Genomic DNA, 11,197 nt, shown 5'->3' on the forward strand with positions numbered 1-11,197 from the left:
GACTCAGAGATTTGATGGACATTGTTATAATTGCAAAAAGTATGGACATAGGGAATTTGAGTGCAAATCAAAACCTATGTGGACATCAAACAAACCAGAAAAAAAAAGAACGGAATGAAAGTCATTATCATTGGGATTACAATACCAGGTATAGTTGTCATTATTGTCAAGAATATGGACATATACCACAGAACTGCATAAGAACACATTTTAGAGGGAACTACAAAAGATGGTTGAATCAAACTACATGTTTCAGTTGTTTGAAAATTGGTCATATCAGCAAAAATTGTCCTACAAGATCAAAGGCACCCAAGACTAAAGAAAGCAAGGGAAAAGGAAAAATTGATGTCGAAAAGATAAGAAGGCAAATGAATAAGACTTGGAAAAAGAAGGATGAGTGCAACACATCAAGTGGAGGGATCACTTCACCCAATGGGTCAAGTGATCACACCTCATCAAACTAATCATAAGAAGTATAGTGGACTGATATACAAAGTTATATCTCACATCAGTCCCAAGACAAAGAAGCCATGCTAAGTATAAATCTGCATGAAATAAGATGTCAAGACAAAATCTAAATGTTGTTTCCAGAATATCTTTGGATGTCGAGTTAAATTCCAACACATGCCGAGCTCCTAACAGTGACCGAGCTGATAACTGATGCCGAGTTGGTTAACTCCAATGGAAGCTGAGTAAAAGTGGAAATATATTGCAAGCCAAGTTAGGTTAAAATTTCTTCAAAAGTCGAGTTGGCAGTTGAGCATTTAATGTGATGGAAATAGGGTATATTATCGCGATTTCAATCAGTTTTACTCATCGTGATCAAAGAGAAAAGAAGAAGAAAGAGAGTTGAGCAACTTCATAGGAAGAATCCAACATTTCAAGCAGATTTCAACCTCATTCAACACATTTTTCATCGATCTCAAGGTATTTTCATTTGTGCCGAGCTACGCAGTTTCGTATCTTTTTATTGAAAAAACCCTAGTTTGCATAAATGGCATCAAGTTCGAAGAAAAATAGGGATAAAGAAATATTTGAAGTTTAGTTAGTTTCAAATGAAATCAAGCAACCCAATTTTTGACCCATTCTTGAAGTTGCCTACAAAAATGACCCAGCCGGTGCTCTCTCCCAAATTCCCCCAAAAGTTGTAATGGTCCAAGACGTGAGAAAATGTTACAACTATAAGATAGGTGCCCTAGGAGACATGGGAATAAGACAAGCTTATGAGAAATTGTGTGTAGATGGAGTTTTAAAAGATGAATTCAAAATTGTTGAAAGAAAGGGTTTAACCCGAGTTTTGAGCCTTCCCGCTATATTCAAAATAGAATGGCTTAGACTTGTGCTGAGCAAAATTCATGGTGGAAATTTGTGGTTAGAAGATACTCCCATAAAATTAACAAAAGAAATCATACATAGAGTAACAAGGTACCCAACCCTAGATCGGTTCAAAACTTTGAGAAGTGAATCAAAGGAGGTTATTGAAAAGAACACTGGTGCCCAGTGGAACAAAAGAGGAATGACAATTCACACCATATAGGATCCTCTAGTTGAGTTTGCTATTAGAGTCATCGCCCATAAATTCTACCAATCTAGTAGACTCAATAGTGTACCATGTATTGCAGTAGATGTAGGCTACAAATTGGTGAAAAAGGATCATACTTATGATCTTGCAGAACTGCAACTACAGCAGATCAATGAAAACCTAGCTGCCATAAGAAGAACAAATGGCACTCAATGCAAATTTGGAACAATTCTAGTTTCCATATTCTTTTATGTTCAGAATGAGTTTCCTTCTTTTGGAAAAGTGGCATGGAGGAATGACAGAACCATCATTGCCCAAATTAATGAATATATAGAGCAAATGGGAGAAAATTTTGATACCTTGATGACAAGCTACTTTGAGGATTTCAAGAAATCCATGAAACAAAGATCAAGGATACTAGTTTCCTTAATGGAAAAACATACTAATGATATATGTTTCTTACTTGACATTGATTTTACCTATATTCAAGCAGTAATACCAAGGGTAAGATGGCTAAGGCCATTTGGATATGAAATTAATATTGATGAGGCATCTGCAGTAATAACTACATTATTGGTAGAAGAAACAGATAAAAGTGCTCCACGTTTTGGCACTTATGATATGGTAAGATTAAAGATAAACATGGAATTAAAAATTGCTTCCACATTGAAGAAGAAAGACAAATTATTAAAGAAGATTAAGAAGAAATTTGGTAAAGAAATTGAGGCTGAAGCAGAAGAAGAAGAAGATGACAGTGATGATGAAGATGAGCAAGAACAAGGGCCAATGGAATTAACTCAAGGTCTTGGAGAAGAAAAGGAGGAAGGTGCAGAGGAAGAGGAAGCCAAGGAAGAACCAACTAAAGCTGAGCCAAAGAAAAGAAAGGCAACAGAATAGCCTCCAGCTAAGCCCAAATCAAAGAAAGTTGCCACACCATCACCTCAAAAGCCAACAACACGAGCAGCAACAAGGGCCTCCAATCAAAAGGCCAAAGAGGAAGTTACAAAGAAGAAACAAATCAAGGAAACACAAGAAGAGCCAAGGAAAAGAAGAATATATGTGGCTCAACCTGACACTGATGAAGAAGACCAATCTGAAAAGGTAAGCCACTCTTCAGTTGATACCTTATGTAAAAAGATTGGAAATGGTGACTTAAGTAATTTAAATAAAGTTGATTTCAATAAATTTACTAAAGAAGAACAGAATAAGATAGAAGAAATAGTTTATGGAATGATGGCACAGTTCAAGTACACTCCACTTGAATTAGATGGACAATTGCCAAAAGAACTGTCAAAAATTTTAGAAGACAGATGGCATTTCTATTTAAAAATGGAGAAGGAGATGAGGGAATCAACCCTAGCAAGTGTATTGCCAAATTTCACTAAGGAACAAGTAAAGAATGTAGTCAAAAGGCACAATAATAGGTTTACACCTAAATACAGGGCATTCTTCATACTCCAAAACAGGATGGAAGAAATTGTTCAAAGAAAAATGAAATCATGGAAAAACTTGTACAAAAAGATTGAAGATTTTCTTGAAGAAGAATACAAGGAAGAAGTTACTGTACCAATAGAGGAGAGGAGAAAAAGGAAAGAAGATGAAGAAAAGAAAAGAGAAGAAGAAAGGAAAGAAGAAGAACAAAAGAAAAGAGAAGAAGAGAAGAAGGAAGAAGAAAAGAAAGATGGAGAGGAGGAAGAGACACAAAAATAGGATATAATGGGAATAGCTGAGCAAGAGCAGCAACCAAATCAAAGTGTGCAAGACACACAATTGCCACCACCTAGCCCTCCTCAAGCATCCATCTCACCTGCAGACACTGTAACTATTACTGATGTTCCTAATACTTCTGGTCAGAATATCAATCCATTAACTGCAGAAGATCTTAAAAGAATTCTTGACCAATCTACCCAACAAGCAATATTATGTGCAGATCCAGTATTGGTTAGTATGGATGAATTGCAGAAACTAGTAGAAAGTACAGTCAAAGATAAGGTGAATCCACAAGAACCACCTTCTATCATCTCTACAACTACTAGTAGTCAATTTCAAATGCCAACAAGCATAGTTGATGATGCAACACAGAAGCCAAGTGCAGCTGTAGAAAAAGGAACAGAACAAACAGGACAGACTATTACATCTGATCCTACAGCACAAACACAATGTGCACTTCCCAAGATTACAATAATTGATCATGGTAGACAGAAGGAGGAGGAAATAGTGAAAACCCCTAAAGAATAGGAGGCAATACAAACATTAATAGATTTGCCTACCTCGGGAACTCCTTCACACCAGCCATTGCAAATATCTGTACCAACATCTAGTACTACCAGAGTTGCAAGGGTACTTCACTATGGAGACCTTGAATTAGATGAGCAGATAGTCATACCAGGCTATGACTCAAAAACAATAACCATTGATCAAATCACTGAGGTCCAAGAAGCACTGAATAGGAGGAAAGGACAGGAGATACTCAGGAAGGAGTATAAACAAAAGCAAACACTATATGAAATTAAGGACATCTTTATGGATGCCTTTAGTTTGCAATCACCAGATGAGTCAAAGCATAGCACGGAGCAATTATCAGATATTATTGACCAGGTGATAAATGAAGACCTAGAAACAAATGCAAAACTTATGGAATGGTCAGAGAGAAAATTCCAAGGAAAATTAAATGAACAAATATCAAGTCAAATTGCACTTTCACAGGTTGAATTAGAAAAGCTCATTGACAAAGTGAAATAGGTACTCGAGAATATATTCTCATTGTACAAAAAGTTGTGTGATTTTTCGTACTTCACACAAGAGACAAGCCAAAAGATACTGAGCCTGGAAAGAAATTTAAATGTTTCAAGCATGCAACTACCAAATGATCCAGCTCAAAGTGAGAAGCATTTTGCTCAATCGCTTCACACTCACAAAGAAATAGCCGTATTAACAGCAGATAAGGCTAATATCAAGGCCAAACTAATACAACTCCAATCCTCCATTACCCCACATTTAGAATTACTCCATAAAGAGCAAGTATATGCTGAAATTGTTCTCAAGAAAGACCCAAATCTTTCTACTTCAGAAAGACTTATTCATCTTGCTGTCGAGACTGGCATCCAGCACAAGTCACTGGAAATTGCTTTGAATAATTGGGATGCAGCTCTCAAGATGATTATGGAAGTAAACAGCACATTTTTGGCTAAATATGGTCTTAACCCTTAAACATTCTTTGACATAAGTGTCAAAAAGGGGGAGAAAAGAGACATAATACGGGGAGATACAGATATTATGAGATGAATTAATGGGGGAGAAAATATTTATAGGAGGAACTTGATATATAGATAAGGCATAATCAACTCAGGGGGAGTTACAAAATTTTTGAGGTATATATTGTAAGATTGTCAGTTACAAATTTTGATCAAGTTTTCTTTAAACTTTGTATATACCAATCAGATTAGTAAATGTACTCATAAGGTTAGTTAAGTGTTTTTGTCACTCATATCAAAGGGGGAGATTGTTAACCTCATAATGGTTTTTGACACTTGAGTGCTAATACACTTACCTACTTTCTATATTGGAGCCACGTACACCATGTATGTCGAGCCACAACAAATTTTGAGTTAGGAAAGACTTCAGGTGTCGAGTGATCTTCATGCGTCGAGTAGTTTTCAGGTGCCAAGTAACATAAGATGCCGAGTGTTAACAAGTGTCGAGTAACATAAGATGTCGAGTGTTAACAAGTGCCGAGTAACATAAGATGTCGAGTCTTAACAAGTATCGAGTAACATAAGGTGCCGAGTGATACAGTTTGTAATAGGTGCCAAGCTATCCAAGAAACAGCATGTGCCGAGTATCAGCAATACTTCAGGAGCCGAGTAACTCAGAATATCAGCATAAGAGTTTGTAATTGCACAAACTATGATGCAAATAGTTTTTGTAGCCGACATAAGGTAAATCTCGAAGGATTTAATGATAAGATCGAATCTTTTGTTTTTCCTATGCAATCTACATGCAGCCAATAAGAAAAATGATGAAGGCATGCAACCAATAGAAGAAGTGCAAATAATAAGCTGAAAATGAAGATTGAATATGGATCGTAGATCCATACCTAACCCTAAATTCTAAAATGTCTTTATAAGGAAGATGAAATTTCATTGTAAAAATTTTTTTTAAAAATGAGTGGACATACAAGGGTGTACAAGAATATCTATTTTCAGAAGCGAGGGTTATCAGATCACAAAAGGATCAAGATCAGAGAAAGCGGAACAGGTGCCTGCATTTAGCAATCAAGGATTGTAATCTATCAGGTTCATTATACCTAATACTTTCTAGCAATTGTATTAGAATGAAAATCCTATGGTGATAGGTTAGCTTAACAGCTACTTCATAGATCCTTTAATTAGGTGATTAAATCCTTTAACAGGGTGACACTTCATGTAAAGTGTTTGTAAAGCCTCTAACCAGGTCACTATTAATACAGTGTAAAGCCTTTAATAAGGTAGGCCTTTAACAGGGCAAACCATCAGAAGTGGTTGAACAATATTGCTGCAGTAATTTTTGTGGGTATCATCCCCACCCCAGTTTTACCTTCTTATTCCTGGAGGGTTTCTGGGTTACCAAATTCCAGTGTTATTAGTTGTTGATGCATGTCTTAGTTACATGTTTACTTGATGAATTTACATGCACGCAAATTACTTTCAGTTAAAAGTTTTATTGGTTAAAGTGTAATACTTCTGATTCACCCCCCCTCTCATAAGTATTCTTTCCATATTTGAATATTCCAACAGGATATCAGAGATTTGCCAATTAAAAAATTGTCTACTCATACATGCATTGATAATTACCATTGAGTCCTCTTCTATGAGAGTGAGACTACAAAAAAAAGTGTGTGCATTTTTTGTACCAAAAGGGATGGACTTAGTTTTAAATGCCAACAGATCACCCATATGATTTCTAATACATACTCCAAGGCCTAAATCACCTAGATTGCCTCTGGATGATCCATCACAGTTAAGTTTTATAAATCCTACTTCAAGTGGGATCTATTTGATCTTTGATCTAATAATGGTTGGCTTAATACTCCCTATGGGTTTAAACATGGGGAGGGATATGTCATTTCATTCTTGAACAATCTTGATATCCATTGAAGTGAACTTAATCTATTCTTTTCCACACTTAAAATGGGATCAAACCAACGCAATTATGGATGATTCTATTCCTTCCGAGACTTTCTACAGAAGAGTATTATTTTTTTTGAATTTTCTCTTATTCCTTTCTCACCATATTAACCAAGTCATTGTAGTTGGAATACATATCTGTATGCCTACAAACAATAAGTGGGAATAGAGAGTAGTGCAAACAATAAAACATATCCCAAAGAGTATTAGGTAGTGGTGTTAATAGATGTACTTTATTTGTAATTAAAAAATCAATGTTGTTGTACAAATTCACATCTTAAAAATAGGTGGTCTAGTGTTTCAAATTTTGCATTACAAAGGATATAGTGAAAGGGTTGGACTATCTATCACTTCTCCAACTTATTACTAATAAGAATTCACTTCCTTAAGGCCAAATGGATAAAGAAACCTGCTTTTGGTAAACTAAACTATTCCAACAAAAAGAAAAGACTCAAAATCTAACCTTTTGCATCTACAAAATTTTAATAGTAAAAATGTACTCCACCAACTTCACACCCCAACAAGCCTTGACAATTTGATTGGAATCTTTCAATTCTTCAAATTGGTCTATTGGAGGTTGGACATTCCAGGTATCCTCTCAAAACTAGACACATTCACCATCATGCACCTCCCATGATACATATTTTGTAATCATATCTCAAGAAAATATCATGGAATTCCAAATATCTAATCCTTTTGGTGGATCTTGTATTGTTATGAGCCTTAGAGGGCTAGAAGAATCCAAATATTTCTCCTCCATCATTTTGTACCATTTACTATTTGGCCTAAAATACATTTTCAATACCGATTATCCACCAAAGATTGCTTAATCATATCTTGAAAAAAATCATGGAATTCCAAATAGCTAATCCTTTTCATGGATTTTGTAATGTTATGACCCTTAGAGAGCTAGAAGAATCCAAATATTTCTCCTGCATTATCTTGCACCATTTACTATTTGGTCTAAAATACATTTCCCCTACCAATTTATCCTTAAATGCTTTTATTTATTTTTTATGTGTTATATGATCTAACATAGCAAAATAAAACTTTGTAATACCTATGAGAAAAATGTCATTGAAGTGAGGGTATCTTTCTTAAAATGGGTATTTGATGCAGGAGCAAAAACCAACCATTGTCTAAGATTAGCCTTCTCATCAAATAATTCATTTGAACTATTTTTATCCTAATTAGAGAGTTATGAGATTTTTATATAATTTGTCACCAAGTAATAATAGAAATATTTTCCAAATTTCATGGATTAGGAGGTTCATATATATATATATATATATATATATATATATATATATATATATATATATATATATATATATATATATATATATATATATATATATATATATAGAGAGAGAGAGAGAGAGAGAGAGAGTTTGCAAGCGAAAAAGATAAATTGAGCATATATGGACGGAAAATAAATTATTTCATTCATTTTACTTGTAGATTATTTTCTTTTAAGTTGATTCTCTATGCATAACTTCTTCTAATTTGAAGTCTATGTTCTATACCAATTGTGGTATTAGAGCCTATAGATCACTAGGGAGGATCACCAATTAAAGAATGTGTGAATGCTAAAGGTTAGAAGTCAAAGTCTCCCCATGAAAGCATTGAGTTCTATCATGTTTCTTCTAGAACTTATATACAATGACTCTTGTTATTTGAAATTGTGGGAAGCTATAGAGAACAAACCAAGCGAGCAAATCTACTTCCTATCTTATGAATAACAAGTTGTAGGTCTAAGAAAAAAAATGATGTTGTTGTCTGTTGTGGAGAGCACTGTTAATAGGAAATTTTTGTTGCGGTGGAGGAAATTTCTACTACGGTGAGGAGAAATTTGGAGTCATTAGGAGTTGTTTAAAATAAAACTCGCTTGAAGTTTGTGGAAAAAAAAAAGTTAGTGTCAAACCTAGAAAAAATACATATCATTTTCAAGATTGTGTACGTAAAGGCTGCAACATATTTATTGTTTTGTTTAAAGGATTTCTCAAGTACAGTAAGTCATTATTTTATGTTCATGATTTTCAAGGATCAAAGAAATTTTGAAAAGAAGACTTTTTTTCAATCCTATAGCATTATTGGCAACTGAAAGCGAAGGCATATCAGTAGGTTCAAGGAAACACTTTCTTTGCCAAGAGATGGCACTTGAAGTTCAAGGAAGAGGAAGAGGTTCAGGAAGGCCAACTACTAATGTAGAAATTATAGAAGGGATGAGATGCATGGAGGCATGATTGGAAGCTATGGAACTTACACAAAGAAGAAGAGCTGACATAGGGGATGTCAATGATGAAGAGGTGAAACCTCAAACAGAAGAAGAAGAGGAGGAAGGAGTTGAAACAAGAATTGTTAGAGCAATTTTGGGAGTTGGTTCCAAGACAAGGATGGAGGTTCCTATGTATGAAGGCAGCCTAGATGTCGAGGAGTTGATCAATTGGATCAGGCAATGAAAAAGTTTTTTGAATATGAAAATGTTGCTAATGACAAGAAGGTGAAGTTTTTTGTAACTCGATTGAAGGGTCATGCATCCCTCTGGTGGGATGGAGTACAAGATGAAAGGATGTAGCAAAAAAAGGCCAAGATCAATAGTTGGGATAGGATGATAGCAAAACTAAAAGGTAAATTATTTCCCAAATATTACTATCTTAGTCTTTTTAAGAGATTACAAAATCTTAGACAAAAAAGACATGTCAGTTAAAGATTACACAAAAGAATTTTATAGGTTGACCATTAGAGTTGGTCACATTGAAGATGATGCAAAAAAAGTGGCTAGATATCTCAATGGGTTGAAGTATAATATTCAAGATGAAATTAACCTCTTTTGTCCTAGAACAGTAGAGGAAACATGTCAATATTCTCTTAAAGAAGAAGAGAAGTTATCAAGGAAATAGACACAAAGCTCAAGAGGTAAGATTAAAAGTTTCAAAGGAATAGGATCACAAGGAGGTCAAGGACAATGGAAAGCATAAAAAGAAGAAGCTAGTCACTCACATCATCAAGAACAAACATATAAAGCTAATGATTCTTTTAGAGGAAGGCTTTATTCAAGAGGTAGAGGTAGTGGATTTTTTGGAAAATGTTTTAAATGTAACAAATATGGACATAGATCTTATGAGTAACTAGAAAATCCTACCACGAGTCAAATGAGTGCACACATTTTTGAAGGTGAAGAGGAGGAATATGTATAGGAACCAGCCACTTATAACGATGAACCTGAAGTGGGTGAATCGCTATTGGTGAAAAGGGTGCTACTGAAACCCAACAAGGGGTGATAGAACCACCTCAAATAAAAAATTTGTTAGAACATGAAAAAGTAGAGGAAAATGTTGCAAAGTTATCATAGATAGCAAGATTATAGACAATCTAGTTTCAATAGAGATGGTGGATAAACTAGGCTTGAAAAGGGTAACTCATCCTACTCCTTACAAAGTATCATAGTTGCAAAAAGGGCATCAAATTTTGGTTAATGAGCAGTTTAAAGTGTATTTACAAATGGGAACTTATAAAGATCAAATAGTGTGTGATGTTATGCCCATGGATGTATGCCACATTTTGTTTGGAAGATCCTGGCAATATGACAAAAAGGCTATGCTTGATGGGTGAGACAATACCTACACTTTTAAGAAAGATGGGAAGAAACACATTCTTACACCCCTAAAGGAGGAACAAATTACTACTGAACCAAGTTCTAGAGTGATTCCAATAGATGGTAAGAAACTTCTATACCAAATTAAGAAGGAAGAAGTAAACTTTATTTTGATAGAAAAGCTTAAAAGTTAAGTTACTAGTACAAAGATAATTTATTTTCTTGAAGAAATTCAAGATATATTGGAAGAGTATAAAGACATAGTAGTGGATGATCTTCCTAATGATTTAACTCCAATAAGGAGCATTAGCCATCACATAGACGTGATTCCAAGAGCAACTCTTCTAAATAAATTTATTTATAGGATGACACTAAGGGAGAATGAAGAAACAAAGAAACAGGTGCAAGAATTGTTGGAGAAGGGATTGATAAGAGAAAATTTAAGCCCTTGTATTGTTCCAACTATTTTGAGCCCTAAGAAGGATGGGAGCAGGCAAATGTGCACATATTCTAGAGAAATCAACAAAATAACCATTAGGATAGGTTTCATTTACCAAGGATTGATGATTTATTAGATTGTTTAAGTGTGGCTACATATTTCTCTAAAATAGACTTGAAAAATGGCTACCATTGTATTAGAATTAGGGAAGGTGATAAGCGGAAGATAGCCTTCAAGACAAACCATGGTCTCTACAAATGGCTACTTATGCCATTTGGTTTATCTAATGCTGTCATGTGCCTTATGAATGAGATGTTTAAAGATTTCATGGGTAAGTTTGTCATAGTTTACTTGGATGACATCCTAGTATATAGTAGCTCAAGGGAAGAACCTTTGAAGCATTTAAGGATGGTATTAAATAAATTGCATGAGGAAAAGCTACTAATCAACCTTAAAAAATGTTCTTTCTTGAA

The sequence above is a fragment of the Cupressus sempervirens genome, chromosome 6 (genome assembly GCF_028749045.1).
Source record: "Cupressus sempervirens isolate cs-2001-9-10 chromosome 6, ASM2874904v1, whole genome shotgun sequence".
NCBI classification, from domain to species: Eukaryota; Viridiplantae; Streptophyta; class Pinopsida; order Cupressales; family Cupressaceae; genus Cupressus; species Cupressus sempervirens.